At 45.6% G+C, this 21,497-nt stretch overlaps 1 long non-coding RNA gene across 1 annotated transcript; it reads left to right on the forward strand.

The window, feature by feature from the left end:
* The first annotated feature begins 3,751 nt into the window (after positions 1 to 3,751).
* LOC141060691 (uncharacterized) lies at positions 3,752 to 4,335 on the forward strand. Its single transcript, XR_012222746.1, has 3 exons — positions 3,752 to 3,999; positions 4,102 to 4,170; positions 4,256 to 4,335. It is a non-coding gene; the product is annotated as an uncharacterized lncRNA (long non-coding RNA).
* Positions 4,336 to 21,497: the final 17,162 nt, after the last annotated feature.

The raw sequence follows: 21,497 nt of genomic DNA on the forward strand, positions 1-21,497 counted from the left end.
GCGTCACACTGACCACCATGCATCGCTGTGTTTGACGCCCATTATCAACGACGAGCGACCTCGTTGGCGACTCCGAACTCAGCAACATAGGCGTGATAAAACTTTGTCTTTGCAACGCCCCCAAAGCTCCAATTGTTTGCCGCAACAGAGACTTCATTATAAAAGACTCAGTAGCATCGCTCCCAGTCCATTGTTTCTGAGTGGAGAGCTGGTATACCTAGTGTGTTGCCGTGTGAGTCACAACTGCGTTTTTTCCTCTTTCTGGTTCATTGACCCTGTTGGAGTCGCAACTGAGTTATTTCAGTGTCTTTTCACCTTTTTTCTGGATTTTGCTCTGTCTTTGCAAGGTAAGCGTTGTTTGGGATCTCATAATAGGATCTTTGTAGCTTATTTTTATTTTGCTTTTAATTTTTTTTTTTTATATTCCACAGATTTTAGCTGCTTTCACACTTGAAAGGTCATGGGGGCTACATGGCTTCTCTTTCTTTCATTTTCAGTATGGGCAGCCATTTTACTTTTACAGCCACGCCCGCACCCGCCATTGTAGTTTGTTTGTAAGCATTAAAATTTATAGGCCATATATCTTTTTTATTCAATCAAAACTTGAAACTACCTCTGCTATAGTACCTTTTTTTAGCCTTTCCATCTATATTTTACATAAAATCATAACTCAATTTTAAATAATTATATGCTTTCACATAGTCAGCCATTATACTTTACCTGCCGCACCCACGCACCCCTTAAATCCTAATTGTATTCGACCTTTTGTTATGCGCTTGTACGAAAATTGCGGGCTGTTTGGCTGTGAACCTAGGGTTTTTCATGGGCAGCCATTTTAGTTTTCCGACCGCGCCCGGCACCGCCATTGTTGGATTTTAGTTTTTTACATTACCACTCATTATAAATTAAGCTATCTGTTATATGTAATGTTATCTTTTAAACATGTCCAGTTTAAATAATTTTTGTTGTTGCTTTATCCACATTTATGACCATTACCTTTTATTTTGCAGTTTGCACAGCATGAATATGAACACCGCGGAGCGTGTTGTTGTTGTTGCAGTGTTACTGATGGAGGGAGATCGGCAACAAGAGGAACAGATGCGAGAGAGGTGATCCAAACGAAAGCGTTGCATGTGGACCCGAGAATGGCTGCAGCAGAGGGATAAATTCTCACATATGCAATTAGTATGATTGTTGCAGGAGAAGAATCCGCATGACTTCCGGAACTATCTTCGTATGTCAGAGGAATCCTTCCAACTCTTACTGGAGAGTGTAAAGCCGCTTATTGAATGTCAGGACACAGTGATGCGTGCAGCTGTCCCGGCAGACGAAAGATTGGCAGTGACGCTGCGATACCTTGCCACTGGACGTTCTCTGCAAGACTTGCAATTTTCGGCTGCAGTTTTGAGGTCTTTGCTCAGCAGTTTAATCCCAGAGACATGCAAGGCAATAGTACAAAGTCTACAGAGCTACATGCTGTTTCCGAAAATGGAGGCTGAATGGCAAATAATATCTTCAGACTTTGAGCTCATTTGGCAGTTTCCGAATTGTGGTGGGGCTTTGGACGGGAAACATGTACGGATCACGCAACCACCTAACAGCGGATCGCATTATAACAACTACAAGGGCTATTTTAGCATAATCCTGATGGCCCTTGTAAATGCCAATTATGAGTTTATTAACGTTGATGTTGGCATGAACGGGAGAGTTTCGGATGGTGGAGTTCTTGAGCACACAATTTTTGGTGACCGCTTGACTAACGGTGACCTGCACTTGCCTCCCAATAGTGACACTAGAGGCAACCTAAATTTTGTTTTTGTGGGTGATGAAGCATTCCCCCTGCATGCGAATCTTGTCAAACCATTACCACAAAAAAGTCTGACGCCGGAAAGAAGAATTTTTAACTACCCTTCAAAAGTTTTGTATATGTATAATGGGTATATGGGCATGGGCCTATGGGATGGTGAATATGTATGATGGGTATATGGGCACGGGCCTATGGGATGGTGGATATGTATGATGGGTATATGGGCACAGGACTATGGGATGGAGGATTGGTATATGGGCACGGGACTATGGGAGGGAGGATGTGTGATGGGTATATAGGCACTGGACTATGGGATGGAGGATATGTATGATGGTTATATGGGCACGGGCCTATGGGATCGTGGATATGTATGATGGGTATATGGGCACGGGCCTATGGGATCATTTATATGTATGATGGGTATATGGGCACGGGACTATTAGATGGAGGATAATTATAATTTGTTATAACTAACAACAGTTTGTTATTATGCCCAGGCAGTGGCGGGCTCTTCAGGTTGTTTCCATATTACAAATACAAAGGTAAACCTGTGGTGTTTTTAATTTGGTAAATTAAAAAAAGGGATAATTTTTTTTTTTAGAGAATATATACAGTGAAGCACACGAATGGTTAATAAAGTGCTTGACTATGGTTTGGAAGACCTCTAGGGATGCTGATTTCAGAATGGTGTCATTTTCCTTATTTCTTGTCATAATAACATTGACACCTCAAAGTAGATTCACATGTGATGTCGTGTAATCCTTGGGGAGTAAAGGGGTTAAGACAGAACACCTCCACATCCCCAACATGGTGCTCAACACCTGGATGGCATGTTTTCACAGCTATGTGCACCACGCCATTCAAACGAAGCCCACTCGTGCGTCGTTACGTATAGATGCCTGTGTTTTGACGCATTAGCGTCACCGCTTTATGATTTGGACGCACCTGCGTCCCCACCGGCGCCAGCGCGGCTTGATGACGTCACAGCGCACAGGTGGGTGTCGTTAATGCGGCGTCACACTCTTAGGACTGAAAATATGGCGTCCAGGCATGCAACACCATGGGGGGATGTAGAGGAGCGCTACCTCATTACCGAAATGGATGCACGCGACTATGCATGTGATATGTGATAGACATACTGCCCATCCTATGCGCCACAAAAAAAGGTGCTGCGCAAAATCAGAAGGGGCCTATCCTGCCAATTTGTGATTGAACGTACTACAACGCAAATCCGCAAAAAAATAGTGGACCTGCGTTACCGTTCGAGAGACAGGATTGCCAGCATCTGCCAGCATAACGAACGTCGTCGTGGAGAGTGTTTTTTAGACAATATGTTATGTTGGATTTTTTTTTTTTTTTTTTACACTCTTTGATTATAATCACAGATTTTTGTAAATTTTATTTTTTTCATTCTGAAAATTTGGGTAAACAGGATGTGCACGGGCTGCCTGGGAACAGTCTCAGCATGTAAATGCGCAACATGGTCTCAGCAGTTTTCTGCATATATATCAAATGCAATGAAGGACCATTGATATTTCAGAAGCAGAAAGTGAAAGCTGATCGCGCTAGACGTAATAATCCGTCCATGTGAATTAGGTCACAGGTCACATGGACGGAATATTACGCCCTTTGTAGGAAAGGGGTTAAGATCATGTCACAAAAAATGTTAGCAAAAAAAAATGTCAGCTCGTCTTGCTAAAAAGAAGCCAACACATTACTCAGTTGAACGGAAAATGGGAAAATTAAAGCTCTCAAAATGCATCAACAAGGCATGCATTTAAAAAGAATAAAATTTTACAGTGTGTCTAAACCTATAGATATAAAAAGGATATAAATCCCGTTGCGCCATAATTGTGACAACGCGAGGAATGAAGTTGAATAGAGTTGAATATTCAAAAACCTAGTACCAACGTATATCTAAAAAAATTTTGTACTACCACTAGGACCACCCTCTCCAGCAGCTCCTCCATCTCCGCCACCACCACCGGCAGCTCAACCAGCATCACCCCCATCAACGCCAGCACCACCTGCAGCACCACCATCAGCATCACCATCTCCAGGTGGTACATCGAATGCTGCAACTCCATCTCCAGTTTTAACCCCGCCACCAAATTTGCCCTCTTCCAGTTCTTCACCAGATGTTGGTTTCTCCCCAGCATCACTCCAGGACACTGCTGCTGGCTCGTCTTCCAGTAATTACAGTTAATAATTTTAGATACAAGTTTGAACTGATATTTTGGTCTTCAAAGGATGATGGCCTGTCGTGTAATGTTAATTTTTTTGTCCTTTAATAGCCGCTGTAGCCTCAGGATCGGGGTGGGCTATAAGCCCCTCCTCTGAAGAAGCAAGGGAGCCCCAAAACCGTAAGTGTCAAACAAGAAACATGTTCCTGTTGTTAGATATTGCAACAGAATAAAGCCAGGTTAACTTCTACTCTTATGTCTACAGAACTCTCAACACCCTTTTACACGAACTTGTGGCCTCGCAGCGGCGAATTATTGCAGCCATTAATGCAGCTACGCAGCAACACGGAGTGATGCTGGAAAGGTTGGTGGATTACCTCGAACAGGAAATAATTTCTCCTTTCTTGTTAGAATTTGACAGTGTTGTCAATGTTTTTTGGCAAAAAAAGTTAACAATGTTGTATAAAATTAGAGTTGAACTTTACACAAGCTGCAGTGTCTACGTTAAAAAAAAAAAAAATTCAAATGAAAACATACACAAACACCTTTACCCTTTTAACATCGCTGGTCAACATGTAAATACGGTACCCACATCACGGATTACATTATTTTGTAAACTTTGCCCCACCAAGGCACTTATCTACATGTGGCTATAACGTTGTGAAGTTTATGGAATGCACACATTGATGGAAGTGTCTGCGGCTGTCATGTTGCGTTTGGAGAGCGCCCAATGTGGCAAAACTGTTGAAAATCCCACAAAGAAAGCCCATTTTAGTCAAGTTAACCCCACAAAGGTAATTTGCTTGATGTGCGGTGAGTACTTTGAACCGCCATCATATGCCAGGAAGGGATTAAAATCTACATCGCACCAACACATTTAAAGAAATAATAAACTTAACAATAACATACACCCATTATATCTGGGCATGTATTCCAAGATTACCGTCCTGATGGCGGACCTCACCAGCCGTGAATCCATCCCATTACCCATGATTAGCAGCACACCCAAAAAAGTGTATGCAGAATATATTAAAGTAGACAACAATGAAAAATCAAAATAAATTTTTAATGACAGCAAGCAAAATGTTAAACATTTAATGTACACAATATTTATAGAAAGAAAATAATAAGTCAAGAAAACAACACAAGAATCACAACTGCTGGTAATATGGGTCAGAGTCATTAAACCGCTGCCTCGGTGGAGTGTAATAGAAATTTTGCGAGGGCCCAAGATTCTGATTTGGTGTACTGTCTATCCCCCTCAGCATTGCACTCTCCAGAGGTTCCTGAGTGTGTGACAACGAGTAAAATGATGTAGGCTGTCTGTCAACGAGGGCAGTCGTGTCACTTAGTTTCCCCGTTGCCGCTTTGCTTAAAGCATCAAGAACGATCCTTTCTGTGTGTACACGCTGACTTTCTTCAAGTGTAGTAATTTTCTCATTGATATAATGGGCAATACCGGTGATTACCGGTTGTGCTTCCTGCATTGAAAGTACTTTTTTAGCTATTTGGATGAATTCTGGTGTATCAGAGGTGGGGGCCTTTCTTTTGCGTGCAGAAGATTGAAGTCGTCGAGGTAATGCAGAAGGGGCAGGTTCGTTGTTATCCTCCTCCGCGAAGATAGTCGTGCAGTCGATGTCCTGACAGGCTGCAGTCATCGAGAAGGTTTCATCAGGCACCTGCATTAACATAAAAAATGGAACATTAAAGATAAGAAATCAAGCTAATGTAAATCATACAAAAACATCACATGTTACAACCTGCTGAAGTAATCATGTTAAACGACAGGCACTATTATCTATTTGACCTAGCCTACTACATAACATTTTACAATGCTATTTTGAGGGAAGAAAAAAAGGTACTTGCATTTCCTATGGGTGACTCTGACTGTATCTTGGGTTTTTCGGCCAACATGGATGACATCCTTCTTGGTACCTCCTGGTCTCTCTTAAACGACAATAAATCATAGTACCACAGCTTTGGTACATACACCTCATCTGTGCCAGCAGCAGATTTAGTCGTTTCTTCGACGTTGTTAAGTTTTTTCTTATAGACGGTGCGGAGGCCTTGTGTTTTTTTTTTTTTCACGACAGCCTCATACACTGTCTCTGTAGGGTTGTGAATTCGGTACAACTTGATAAGCTGGTCATAGGCCTCCCATTTTTTTATCCTGTTGTTGTCTGTAGTTTTTATTTTCTACAGACATGGCAGGGAACGATACTTCTCAATTAATTTTCAAATGAACTCGTGCTTGTGGGATGACCTCTGAAAAAGAAAAAAAAATTGGAAGAAGGGTCATCGAATTATAGTTACCGTATATACTCGAATATAAGCCGAGATTTTCAGCCCGTTTTTTGGGGCTGAAAGTCCCCCTCTCGGCTTATATTCGAGTCATATACACCGGGGGGTCAGAGGGGGAGGGGGGGCGGGGGTGTCAGGTCATACTTACCCGTCCTGACGCTGTCTCTTGAGCCCCCAGCTTCTCCCCGTGCTCTCTCTTCCTGCCTTCAGCGGTCACGTGGTGCCGCTCATTAAAACTCATGAATATGCGCATATTAATGAGCGGCACCACGTGACCGCTGAAGGCAGGAAGAGAGAGCGCGGAGAAGCTGGGGGCTCAAGACACAGCGTCAGGACGGGTAAGTATAGCGATACTCACCTGTCCTGCGTCCATGGCTGCTTGCTGCTGTCTGTCATCAGTCAGTGACTTCAGACAGCAGAGGGCGCGGTGACGTGGTTAGTGCGCGCCGCGCCCCCTGCAGTGTGAACGTCACTGACCGATGACGTGGCAGATAGCGGGGAGCAGCGCACGCAGGACAGGTGAGAATCTGACACCCAGCGACGGAGAGGTGAGTATGTCATTTTTTTATTTTTACATGCAGCAGCAGCGGCAGCACATGGGGGAATAATCTTAAGGAGCTTCTAATGGGGGCAGCACATGGGGGAACAATATGGAGCTTCTAATGGGGGCAGTATATGGGGGAACAATATGGAGCTTCTAATGGGGGCAGTATATGGGGGAACAATATGGAGCTTCTAATGGGGGCAGTATATGGGGGAACACTATGGAGCTTCTAATGGGGGCAGTATATGGGGGAACACTATGGAGCTTCTAATGGGGGCAGCATATGGGGGAACAATATGGAGCTTCTAATGGGGGCAGCATATGGGGGAACAATATGGAGCTTCTTATGGGGGCAGCATATGGGGGAACAATATGGAGCTTCTAATGGGGGCAGTATATGGGGGAACAATATGGAGCTTCTAATGGGGGCAGCATATGGGGGAACAATATGGAGCTTCTAATGGGGGCAGCATATGGGGGAACAATATGGAGCTTCTAATGGGGGCAGTATATGGGGGAACAATATGGAGCTTCTAATGGGGGCAGTATATGGGGGAACAATATGGAGCTTCTAATGGGGGCAGCATATGGGGGAACAATATGGAGCTTCTAATGGGGGCAGCATATGGGGGAACAATATGGAGCTTCTAATGGGGGCAGTATATGGGGGAACAATATGGAGCTTCTAATGGGGGCAGTATATGGGGGAACAATATGGAGCTTCTAATGGGGGCAGCATATGGGGGAACAATATGGAGCTTCTTATGGGGGCAGCATATGGGGGAACAATATGGAGCTTCTAATGGGGGCAGCATATGGGGGAACAATATGGAGCTTCTAATGGGGGCAGCATATGGGGGAACAATATGGAGCTTCTTATGGGGGCAGTATATGGGGGAACAATATGGAGCTTCTAATGGGGGCAGCATATGGGGAATAATCTATGGAGCATTTCCCACCCTAGGCTTATACTCGAGTCAATAAGTTTTCCCAGTTTTTTGTGGCAAAATTAGGGGGGTCGGCTTATACTCGGGTCGGCTTATACTCGAGTATATACGGTATATAAAAAGAAAAGAAGGCCCATAAATGTAAACGCTACCAAGAACCTAAAATGGCGGTGGCGGGTGCGGCAGGAAAAAAAAAAAGGGTGACCATGGCAGTGCAAAGGCAGGTAAAAAGGAGAAGCAAATTATTATTATATTACAGGAAAAGAAGGCCCATAAATGTAAACGCTGCCAAGAAACTAAAATGGTGGTGGTGGGCGCGGCCTGGAAAAAAAAAGGGTGACCTTGGCAGTGCAAAGGCACGAAAAAAAGGAGAAGCGATTTATTATTATTATATGAAATGAAAAGATGGCCCATAAATGTAAGCGCTGCCAAGAAACTAAAATGGTGGTGGCGGGCGCGGCAGGAAAAAAAAAAAGGCAGGTAAAAAGGAGAAGCAAATTATTATTATATTACAGGAAAAGAAGGCCCATAAATGTAAACGCTGCCAAGAAACTAAAATGGTGGTGGCGGGCACGGCCTTGAAAAAAAAGTGGGTGACCATGGCAGTGCAAAGGCAGGCAAAAAGGAGAAGCGAATTATTATTATTATTTTACAGGAAAAGAAGGCCCATAAATGTAAACGCTGTCAAGAACCTAAAATGGCGGTGGCGGGCGCGGCCTGGAAAAAAAATGGGTGACCATGGCAGTGCAAAGGCACGAAAAAAAAGGAGAATCGATTTATTATTATTATATGAAATGAAAAGATGGCCCATAAATGTAAACGCTGCCAAGAAACTAAAATGGTGGTGGCGGACGCGGCCTGGAAAAAAAAGTGGGTGACCATGGCAGTGCAAAGGCAGGTAAAAAGTAGAAGCGAATTATTATTATATTACAGGAAAAGAAGGCCCATAAGTGTAAACGCTGCCAAGAAACTAAAATGGTGGTGGCGGGCGCGGCCCGGAAAAAAAAGTGGGTGACCATGGCAGTGCAAAGGCAGGTAAAAAGGAGAAGCAAATTATTATTATATTACAGGAAAAGAAGGCCCATAAATGTAAACGTTGCCAAGAACCTAAAATGGCGGTGGCGGGCGCGGCCTGGAAAAAAAAATGGGTGACCATGACAGTGCAAAGGCACAAAAAAAAAGAAGCGATTTATTATTATGATATGAAATGAAAAGATGGCCCATAAATGTAAACGCTGCCAAGAAACTAAAATGGTGGTGGCGGGCGCGGCAGGAAAAAAAAAGGGTGATCATGGCAGTGCAAAGGCAGGTAAAAAGGATAAGCAAATTATTATTATATTACAGGAAAAGAAGGCCCATAAATGTAAACGCTGCCAAGAAACTAAAATGGTGGTGGCGGGAGCGGCCTGGAAAATGGGTGACCATGGCAGTGCAAAGGCACAAAAAAAAGGAGAAGCGATTTATTATTATTATATGAAATGAAAAGATGGCCCATAAATCTAAATGCTGCCAAGAGCCTAAAATGGCGGTGGCGGGAGCGGTAGGAAACCTAGAATGGGTGACAAAACATAACAGAAAGGAGATTAAATTTATGATTAAATGATAGATATATGTCCATTAAATGTAAATGCAGCAAACAATGCTTATCTTGAAATACTGACAAATAATCCTTAACAGCAAGGGGGAAAAAATGCAGTAGCGTCTCCAAAAGTGTTGCAGAGGCAAACAAATACAAAGTGAAGCCAAAAAGAACTCAATAGCGCTCAGTGCTCCGTAACAAATGATGGGAGCGCAAATAAATCTGCTTTCATAATGTGGTCGCAGTAGTGACCGCCAATCGGAGCAGAGGGGCGTTGTAAAATATATCGCCCAATAAGATTAATGAGAGCGCAGCTGTGGCCACCAATCGGTGCAGAGGGGCGTGGAAAAGGTAACGCTGAAGGACGCCTATTCAATGTCTGAATCGTTACAATAGACATTGTGTGACATGGACCCAACGATCGCCGTGGTCGTTAGTAACATCGCTGATCACTGATGCATCGTTATGGAGATCAGCCTGTATGACAGCTTACTAGCGATGCGCAAACGATCTTAGAGACAGATCGTATCATTGTCGGTATCGTTGATGCGCCGCTATGTGTAACAGTACCCTAAGGCATGTCAATGTGGAATATATGTGTTTAGAATTGCAATCAGCTTTAGAATTATAGAAAAAATATATGAGACTCTTAGCATAAAATTTGGCCAATTATTAACTGCCCACCAGCCAACGTCAAGGCGGCCTCAAATCTGATGGGCACCTACACTGTGTGAATACCTCTCTAAGGCTGATGTCTGAATTCCTGGGTGAATGTGGACACCTCTGTCAGCAATGCCTGCATTTATGGGTAAGTAGGGACCTGCTATAATTAAAATCACCACCTGGTGGAGGGCGGAGTGCTCGGTCAATAAGCTAACATACAAGAGACAAAATAACTGACTGGCACATACAAACTGAATAGGTGCATACCAAGAGGAGCTACCCCCATATACAATATACAAAGAATGGTTGCACTCTGTCATGCTAAGGCATGTCAATGTGGAATATATGTAATTAGAATTGAAATACAGCTTTAGAATTATAGAAAAAATAAATGAGACTCTTAGCATAAAATTTGGCCAAATATTATCTGCCCACCAGCCAACGTCAAGGCGGCCTCAAATCTGATGGGTAGGTACCTACACTGTGTGAATACCTCTCTAAGGCTGATGTCTGAATTCCTGGGTGAATGTGGACACCTCTGTCAGCAATGCCTGCATTTATGGGTAAGTAGGGACCTGCTACAATTAAAATCACGACCTGGTGGAGGGCGGAGTGCTCGGTCAATAAGCTAACATGCAAGAGACAAAAAAAAACATTGACATGCCTTAGCATGATAGAGTGCAACCATTCTTTGTATATTGTATATGTGGGTAGCTCCTCTTGGTATGCACCTATTCACATTAGTTTGGATGTGCCAGTCAGTTTTTTTGTCTCTTGTATGTTAGCTTATTGACCGAGCACTCCGCCCTCCACCAGGTGGTGATTTTAATTATAGCTGGTCCCTACTTACCCATAAGTGCAGGCATTGCTGACAGAGGTGTCCACATTCACCCAGTAATTCAGACATCAGCCTTAGAGAGGTATTCACACAGTGTAGGTACCTACCCATCAGATTTGAGGCCGCCTTGACGTTGGCTGGTGGGCAGATAATATTTGGCCAAATTTTATGCTAAGAGTCTCATATATTTTTTCTATAATTCTAAAGCTGTATTGCAATTCTAATTACATATATTCCACATTGACATGCCTTAGCATGATAGAGTGCAACCATTCTTTGTATAAGGAATAAAAAGAAACCATTATGGATGAACAGGACAGTATAAAGTTTAATAAGACAAAAAGAAAAGGCATTCAAAATCTTGAAAGCCGAGAATATTGAAGTAGCATTTCAGGAGTATAAAGATCTTAATAAGAAATGTAAAAAAGAAATCAAGCTGGCAAAGTTATCTACAGAGAAACAAATCGCCAATGACATTGAAATAAATCCCAAAATTTTTTATAAATACATCAATGCCAAAAAGAAAAAAAATAGATGGTATTGGCCTCATAAAATACATTAACAAGATAATCAAAGAGGACAAAGAAAAGGCAGAGATATTAAACAGGCACTTTTCATCTGTGTTCACCAATGAACTGTCTGTTACAGGGATCATTCAGCAAGGCAAAACTCAAAATTCACAACCTGATATAACTAGTTTAACACAGAAACAAGTGCATTTACGTTCGAACAATTTAAACATTGAAAAATCCCCCGTCCCAGATGGCATTCGTCCACGAATACTGAGGGAATTGAGCTCAATAATTGACAGACCATGGTATCTTATATTCTTAGACTCTTTTGTAATGTGCCACAAGATTGGAGGATGGCTCACGTGGTACCAATATTTAAGAAAGGTAAGACGGTGGATCCTGGCAGCTACCATCCGGTAAGCCTGACATTGGAAGTGTGCAAAATTTTTGAGGGCATTATAAGAGATGACCTGCAGAAACATTTCGCAGAGAATAATATAATGACTGTCAACCAACATGGATTCATGAAGAATAAAATGTGTCTAACTAACATGTTGAGTTTCTTTGTGGAGGTGAGTGCAAATCTGAATGTAGGTAATGCGGCTGATGTGATTTATCTGGACTTTGCAAAGGCATTTGATATAGTTCCACATAGCAGACTTACACTGAAACTACAGAAGCAAGGACTGGGGGAAACTATATGCAGATGGGTAAGGAATTGGCAAAATTACCTGAAACAAAGAGTTGTCATAAATGTTACATACGTTCTCCGAATGGGATATAGTCAGCAGTGGGGTCCCAGAGGGATCGATTCTTTTTAACCTCTTTATTAATGACCTTGTCGATGGGATCAAGAGTAAAGTGTCAGTCTTTGCTGATGACACCAAACTATGTAGGATATTGAAATCTGACCTTGACATTACAATATTGCAATACGATCTGAATAAGATGACTGAAAGGGCAAACACTTGGCAAATTAGATTTAATATAGATAAATGTAAAGTAATGCACCTAGGGCGGAGTAATCCTATTGCTGCATATACATTAAATGGTAGTATACTCAGGACTAGAGATCAAGAGAAAGACTTGGGTATTTGCGTTACAAGTAAGCTGAGCAGCAGTACTCAATGTGAAGCAGCAGCTGCAAAAGCAAACATGATTTTAGGATGTATAAAATGAGGGAGAAAATCCCGTGCTCCCAACATATTTTTACCCCTTTATAAATTACTGGTGAGGCCACATCTAGAATATGGGATCCAGTTTTGGGCTCCACATTTTAAAAAGGATATTCAGAAGTTAGAATCAGTTCAACGATGGGAAACTAGATTAGTACAAGGTATGGAAGGCCTCTCATATGAGGAGAGGTTGAAAAAGTTGGGCTTGTTTAGCTTAGGAAATAGATGCCCCAGTGGGGATCTCATTTACATGATAAATACAGTATACGTGTGACCAATACAAAACACTGGCACTTGACTTGTTCCTTCCAAGGACAATGCTAAGGACTAGAGGGCACTCATTACAAGTGGAAGAAAGGCGATTCTGACAGCTAAACAGAAAAGGGTTCTTTACAGTTAGAGCAGTCAGACTGTGGAATGCCCTACCACAGGAGGTAGTAATGGCAGACACCATAACAGGTTTTAAAAAAGGGCTGGATGAATTCCTTGATACACATAATATTGTGGGCGATAGCTAGATTAGTGACAAAATGTACAGTTGGTGGAGAAAAGTTGAACTTGATGGACCTAGGTCTTTATTCAACCTACGTAACTATGTAACTATGTAAGTAGCTCATGTGTCGGGCATTTCCATGAGGTCCAAATACATGGTATGTTGGTGGCAGGGTAATACTTAAGCTTGCTTCCTCCATCCCCTCCCACCAACCACAGAAAACATAGTGGGAATCATTATCCTCTTCATCCTTGTTAGCGTGGGTGGTCAGGAGCTGGAATCTCCAGGAGTGGATCCTCTGGACCGTGGCACTGAGGGGCCCCGGGCGAGCTGCCAGGTGGAGCCGACCCCTATACAGGGACCGTTAGGAGCAGGCTAAGGAGTTCAAGTACCACGGTAGCCAGTACCGAGAGGGGCGGCTCAGGATGGACTGGAGTAGGAGTGCGGGACTGAAGTGTAGACTGTAAGGCTGGAACATGGAGAGATGGCTGGAGCGGAACAACGGAGGCAGGACTGGAGTAGGATGGAACAGGAACACAGGGTCAGGACTGGAGTAGGACTGTAGGAGTGTGGTAAGCTGGATGGAGCAGGAACACCAGAGGCAGGACTGGAGTATGATGGAAAAGGAACACAGGAACAGGACTAGTACTGTAGGAATGTGGATAGCTGGATGGAGCAGGAACACCGGAGGCAGGACTAGAGTAGGACTGTAGGAACGCTGGAACAGAGCAAGAGCAGGAGTGAACAGGAACACTGGAACAGGACTGGAGTAGGACTGTAGGAACGCTGGAACAGAGCAGGAACAGGAACACTGGAGCAGGGCTAGAGCAGGATGGAGAAGACTGCAGGGAACATGGATGGGAGGGCTGAGAGGCTGCTGCAGGAAACACCGAGGACGGAACCGGGAGGCTGCAGAGAGCACAGGGAAGCAGGGCCCAGTGTGCAAGGTAACACAACAATTAGGCGCCTCCCTCAGGGGAAAGCGGCCTGATGTGGCCCCGTCTGGTCTGCCATTGGTCCGAAGGTGCTTCCAGGTCAGGGCACAGCCGGAGCAAAAGAAGCGAGCCTGTCAGAGGTGGCCATCGGGTGGCGAGAGGCTGCGACGTGGGAGCGGAGGCCGGGTGAGTATGCAGAGATGGTGTGGGATCAGAGGCTAGGTGAGTATGTTGGAACGGTGTAACAATCCTCTTCATCTTCTTACTGTTGCGTGCCCATCACCTCTTCCTCCTTGTCTTGCTCCATTTGTTCTTCGGCTCCTGCACCTTCAGTAACAGTGTCTCTTGTACTATGAGCCCTCCTCGATCACTGTAATCCACCCTCACATGGCACCCGCCTGTGTGATGAAAATCCAATACTTAGAGATATTGTTATCACTTCTGCATCCTTCTCATCTACTTCCTCCTCTTTCCCTGGAACCACCACATTCTCCCGCAGACTCTTCAAAGTGTGTTCCAGCAAGTAGACGACCGGAATAGTGATGCTGATGATGGCAACGTCAGCATTAACTATCTTAGTAGCCATTTCAAATCTATGCAGAAGGGTGCAGAGGTCTTCATCTGTGCTCAATAGCCCAAAAGACCACTGAAGCTATGCAAGTCAATGACACCGGGAGGTGGATGCCAGAAATGAGCACACAGTGACTATGCTTTCTGCAGCAGCACATCCAGGCTGGGATAGTGGCGTAGAAATTGCTGTACCACCTGATTGAGGATGTGAGCCATGCAAGGCACATGTGTTAGGTTGCCATGGTGTAGGTCCACCACCAGATTTGCACCATTTTCATACATGGCCTTCACTGATTCCAGGTTCAGTGGAGACAGCCATTGTTCACACTTGGCCTGGAATAGCTGTCCACAGCACTTGAGCTTTGTGACTGTGATCGTCAAGGCATATTATTTAAACACTGACTTATTGTTGTGAGCCCTGGCTGTGCATTATGGAGGTGGTGGGATTCTCTCTGCACTGTTGGAAACTGTCTTATTAAGGGAGAGGTTGAGGGTGCAATAAGAGACCCTAGAGACCCTGCCGGTTGAGGGTGCAGATGGAGACAGGAGGTTGTCCCACAAGCATTGAGGATTACAAGATTTGCTGTCTAGTGACTCCTTGGTGTCTAGTGTTTCAGTTCACCATCCCTTGGTGTGTCGTGGTTTAGTTCTCCAACCCTTAGTTTTTAGTGGTTTAGTCCTCTAAATGCTGTTGTCTAGCAGTTTAGTTCTCTATTAGAGATGAGCGACTTTGACGTTTTTCGGGTCGAGTCGGGTTTCATGAAACCAGAATATCCTAAAAGTCGGGTTGAACGCAATCGGCCGATTATCGTGAAAAGTTGAAGGCCGACTGAAACACAAAACACAATGCAAGTCAATGGGGAAGAAAAGTCAGCAGTGAGTGGAGGACAGGAAACACACCTACAGTGCCCATTTTAATGCCAAAAGCATCAATTCTTGTTACTTAAGGCTGGTTTCACATTAGCGCTTTTTAAGCGCACGCACGGCCAGGGGTAGCTCCGCCCCTGAGCCGGCTCTCTGCCCGGCGTGCCCGCCCCTTGCTTGTAGCGCCGCCTCCTAGCGCACAGCGGCGCCTGCGATCGGCGCACCCTATCTTTAGCATAGGGTGCGCAGATCGTGCGCAGGCCGTGCGCTAGTTGCGCTTTGACCTGCGCTGCGCACTTTTGACGGTGCGCCGAGCACGCCGAAATCCGAAAAGTTTGATTTTGGCTCGCACGGCGCACCGTCAAAAGTGCGCAGCGCAGGTCAAAGCGCAACTAGCGCACGGCCTGCGCACGATCTGCGCACCCTATGCTAAAGATAGGGTGCGCCGATCGCAGGCGCCGCTGTGCGCTAGGAGGCGGCGCTACAAGCAAGGGGCGGGCACGCCGGGCAGAGAGCCGGCTCGGGGGCGGAGCTACCTCCGGCCGTGCGTGCGCTTAAAAAGCGCTAATGTGAAACCAGCCTTAGCTTGTCAACCTTAATTTAATTTATAATAATAGTTAGGCATTGAAAACTGGAGGTTATTTGGCTAAAGTTGGGGGGGGGTAGGGCTGGCTCCAGATTTTCATGGGCCCAGGGCCAAAGAGTGTCACTGGACCCCTTTAACACATGCCACAATTCATGATCCTCTGATACGGCAGAGAAATAGCGGTATAGTACAATGAAAAATACTTCACTTCTTACATCACATGACTGAATATCCATTTTAAATTCTCCAATAGGTCCAAAAACGGACAGTATATTACTCCATACAGTATTATGGCCACCGCATAGTGCGCCATACAGAGTAATGGCCTATATATTTCTCTATACAGAATCATTGGTCCCATATAATGTTCGAAAGAGTATATGATGAGCTCCACATAATGCTACAGTATATGTTGGTCCCAATGGATGAAGCTCCACTGTCTTATGGGCCCAAATAATGCTCCATATATAATGGGCCCCATTTCTAATGCTCCAGTGTATAATGGGCCCTGTAAATGCTGCTCCAGTGTCTGATGTCCACCTTTGGAATGCTCCAGTGTATGTTGGGCCCCATATATCATTCTCCAAAGTATAGTGCTCCACAAAAATTGCTCCCAACCTTTAAAACAATTAAATAAGTCTCCTCGCTAGGGAATCACTGTACTAGTCTGGACTCCTCATCGTCCCCATCTTCCATCTCTCTGCACTTGGACTGTTTAGGCAGAGGGAGTACAGACGTGATGTCATCATGCTCTCTGACCAGAATTTCACTGTCAGGAAACGCGGAAGACGTCACGGCGGTGGAGCAGGGAGAGGTAAGTATTTCAACTTTGCAAGTGCTGTGATCCTGAGCAAGCAGGGGGGGCCCACTCATTGGCGACGGCACTGGCACAGGGCCCCTCATAGTACGGCGGTGTGTCTGACGGCGGAGACACTTTTGCGTACTATGAGGGGCCCTGTGCCAGTGCCGTCACCATGAGTATGCCCCCCCACCTGCTCAAGGAACCTACACTTTCATCTGCACCTTCCTCTTTGTCACCGTGTAAGGTGGTATAGTATGCGGGAAGGGGAACCTGAGTTTCATTAGGGTCAGATTCTGGCTGTGTAGAGTGCGAGGGGAATGCAGTGGTCTGGGTCCATGTACCAGCAGAATCATCTAGCAGTGGCTGGGCATCAGTGCACTTGTGGTGCCCCCAGGAGTACGGTCGCCACAGTGGCATTACCTTCCTCCTAGGGAGTGTGATGTCATGCTTGGGAGCAACGAAGGATCTCTCTAGCAGTTAAACCAACACACAACACAGTTCCCACTCCAGGCCAGCAGGGAGAGCTCGGAACCTGACTGCTGAGGAGCTGCTCTCTGTGGTCGGGAGGAGGGAAGTTAGGGCAGTCTCTGAAGGGAAGGGGAAGTGTATGGACATGAGAAGGGGAGCTGGAGGATGAGCAGAGTTAAGACCACTCCTAGCTGGAGCGCATGGTCCGGATTCTGGTCTGCGAGTTTGTAGGGACACTGACGGTCCTGCAGCAGAAACCGGAGGAAGTAGCAGCTGTAAATGCTCTGTTCACGACTAAGACTTGGAGGCCCCAGCAGTGATGTGTGTGAGCCAGAAGGAAAAGGCTACGGCTGCCTGCCATACTAGAAAGTTCCAAAAGAGAGTCAACAGGGGGAACTTCAGTGAACTCAGTACTGCGAGTACCTCAGATAAGCGTTAGAACGGAGGCCACACTATCCTTCTGCAGAGAGAGAATTCCTAATTTGCTTCCAGGCTGACCAACTCCTTCTCCATCTGTACTCTGGGTCCTGGATGGCACTTACCAAGTACAGGTAAAGGAACTGCACGACTGTGTCTGTCATCTTTCTCCTACGCCTGGCGCACGGCTCTGCTACATCCTGCACTGCACACTATCTACCAACTCTTTCATCTGCCCTGCGACTATGGCCCTACCTGTGCAGGGCTTCTACTCCATGTCAGATTCATCTTGGACTGGGGAATTCACGATTTGACTTGATAACCCTGGCATGGTATGTGAAAAGAGCTCCATGGAGTAATCTGTAGTGTGGCCTGCCGCATCCTTCACTTTTGGGAGGGGTGAAGGACACAAGGAAGGGTGTTGTTCCTGACCAGGAGCCACCACTGACGACTCAGAGCTTTTATTTTTTGAAACTTCAGAAGAGGAGGCGATAGAGCTGGAGGCTGTGTCAGCAATGTAAGCCAAAACTTGTTCCTGAAGCTCCGGATTTAAAAGCGGTTTACCTACTCCCAGAAAAAGGAGCCTACGAGGCCATGTGGAGCCAGACGATGATGCAGGCTCAACACCTCGTGCCTTAGGTGCTATTGTGCTTTGCCACTACCAACAGATGCACCACCACCACCATCAGTACCAGCTGGCAACCCCCGCCCACTTCCACGGCCTCTTCCACCATACTTCCTCATATTTGAGAAAATGTACCCAAAATATCACCAGCTATATGGCACTGTAAAACAAGGTACAAGGTGTATATAGTATTGGGGAGAATTTGAATCTCCCTAGAGATTTTAGGAGGCTGAACAATTATCTCAGGCCCACTATAGATTACACCTCAATTTAACAGGCTGAAATTGGCTGGTGTATGACAAGGTACAAGGTGTATATAGTATTGGGGAGAATTTGAATCTCCCTAGAGATTTTAGGAGGCTGAGCTATTATCTCAGGCCCACTATAGATTACACCTCAATTTAACAGGCTGAAATAGGCTGGTGTATGAGAAGGTACAAGGTGTATATAGTATTGGGGAGAATTTGAATCTCCCTAGAGATTTTAAGAGGCTGAACAATTATCTCGGGCCCACTATAGATTACACCTCAATTTAACAGGCTGAAATTGGTTGGTGTATGACAAACTTCAAGGTGTACATAGTATTGGGGAGAATTTGAATGTCCCTAGAGATTTTAGGAGGCTGACAATGATGCTCTCAGTCCAAGTATGAGAGCAGGCAGCCTAATAAGCAGGACAAAAAGGTGTGGAAAAATGAACGCTTGGTAACTGTGCTGAAAAGAGGAAGAAAAGTATTTTTGCCTTTGCAGTGTGCAAACAGCAATGCAGCTATCAGGGAGCCTTATAAGGCAGCCTAATAACCAACAGAGCTGATGCACAAAAATATATCCTCCCCTGTCACTGCACACAAACTGCTGTGTTGTACAGTGAAAATCACTACCAGCAGAAGCGGGTTTTTTTTCTTCTTCCCTGCCTAACGCTCTCCCTTATTCAGAATCAGCAGCAGCAACCTCTCCCTATGCTAAGATCAGCAGAAGTTCGATGGCGGTCGGCGTGCACGTCCTTTTATAGCCCCTGTGACGCCACACAAAGCAAGCCAATCACTTACATGCCATTCTCAAAGATGGTGGTGACCGCTGCCCATGTCATCGCGTTGCCCACAGTTGCTGAAAAAGGGCGCTGGAAGCATCATTTGAATCGCAACTTTGGCGCTCTGGTCGCCGACCTCATGGCCGACCTCATGCTATGGTCAGGTTTCGTTTCATGAAACCCAACATTAGCGAAAGTCGGCGACTTATGAATTTGACTGACCCGTTTTGCTCAACTCTATTCTCCATCTCCAAGTGCCCTGCAAACCTTGTGGATTCCAAGACATGTAAAGCATCCCCTTCCCCACCTGCCCCCACAGCCACAAGAGTCACCCAGAGTTCGGTCAGTGAGATGTAATGCCCCTGACCATGCTTGCTCATCCATGTGCCAGTGGTGAAATGCACCCTAGCAGACATAGATTTTTTTCAACGGGAGATATTGTCTGCAACATGCTGGTGTATCACAGGCATAGCTTTCTTAGATAAGTAATGTTGACTAGACAACTGGTACTAAGGGACTGCGACGGCCATCAACTTTTGGATAGTGTCTGTATACACCAGGCAGTAAAACAACATTTCTATGGCAAACAGATTGGAGATGTGAAGTTCAAATGTTTAGCTTTGTTGTGTGCAGGAAGAAACATTCTTTTATGTGACCATAACTGCTTAAACAAGGGCTGGCTGCTGGGCTGACAGATGGTGGAGTAGGGTGAACATGACAAACTAGGTGCAGGCAGTGATGCTTTGGTGGATTAAGAAAAATGTGATGTGCTTGGTGTCTGAGATTGGTCAAAAAACAGCAGGCATGTCAACTTCTGTAACAGCTAATGGGCACTCACTCACCCTGACTGTGGCAGATACAGAATTGGAGGTTCTGTGGATGGAAACATGTACGAGAACACTTGTCTCAGTGATGGAGGAGAAAGAAGCAGCAGATGCGGTTGATGGGGCAGCCCATGGTTGGCAAGGCCCATTAGTCCGCATTTTTGCGTAGTGAGATTCTCAGATTAACAAATGTTGATTGTGCATGTGCTGGTTCATGCATGTAATAGTAAAATTATTGGATATTTGGCTTCTACTCAGTTTTTTTACAATGTTGCCAGACAACGTGAGTTGGGTCATCCTTTGCGGTCTCAAAAATGGGCAAGACTAGCCAACCTTTGCCACCCCTGCAAACTGCAGACCCGCAACCGCTGCTTGCCACAGCAATAGTTGTGGCTGAAAATGCAGTGCTTGTCCTGGTTGCATGACTCAATGTTTATCCGGGAAGCTGCTGTTATGCGTCGGATTCCTGCAGCTGCACAGCAGGAATCCAGAGCCATACGTCCAGTGGTCTCCCATTCCTTTCCGACCGCTCAGGGACCTGCACAGCAATCTCAATGATCCAGGCACCCTGCTCAGACCAGCTCTTTGGGTCTGCATGTTGCTGCCACCTCTGGACCAGCAATGGTAGCACAACCTGCTTTGCAGGAAACCACTCCAGAGGCTAAGTCCTCTCGCCGCGCTACTGGGCATGCCCACGAGATGATCTCCCAGTGGAGATCGGAGGTCACGTGCTCAGGTCCTTTTCCTGATCTGATTGGCCCATCCCAGAGGCCTGGAAGGTCCCGGGACCGCATGGCTATAAAAGGCCCGCATGGCTGCTCGCCCATGCGCTAGTATAGACATTATTTGCTAGATGTGTGAATGGTGACGGATGTATGATTCTGGTCACTGACTCATTTGAAACCCCTACCCTTGGATATTACGCATGTGGATAGGGAATTAGAGTATAGTCAGCGCCAGTCAGTGGCAAGCCATACGCCACTGTGCCTACCGCACCGCTACACTAGCATCCGATGGTGTCATGCCTCACGGCACTATCATACAGCAGCAGTAGTTGCCGCCACGCTGCACTTAGCAGCACTTACTGGCGTCCGCGGTAGTGACGCCGCACACATGGTAGGTCAAGACCGACACCGACCTCTGTCTTGGGCCGTGTCCTGTGACCATATACCATGTGTGCACGCCAGCTGAGACCTGTGAAGCTAATAGGCTCGGCGTTTATGCTTTAGGGCCTCTGTGAGGTTAACAGAGTCCGCTCTGCGCACCCCGGGTGACATTTAACCCGAGCGCAGTATACCGCCATATTGCGAGTCTGCCATTACTCAGCAGCGGTTG

The sequence above is a fragment of the Dendrobates tinctorius genome, unplaced genomic scaffold (assembly GCF_039654945.1).
Source record: "Dendrobates tinctorius isolate UK_male_01 unplaced genomic scaffold, ASM3965494v1 ptg000243l, whole genome shotgun sequence".
NCBI lineage: Eukaryota > Metazoa > Chordata > Amphibia > Anura > Dendrobatidae > Dendrobates > Dendrobates tinctorius.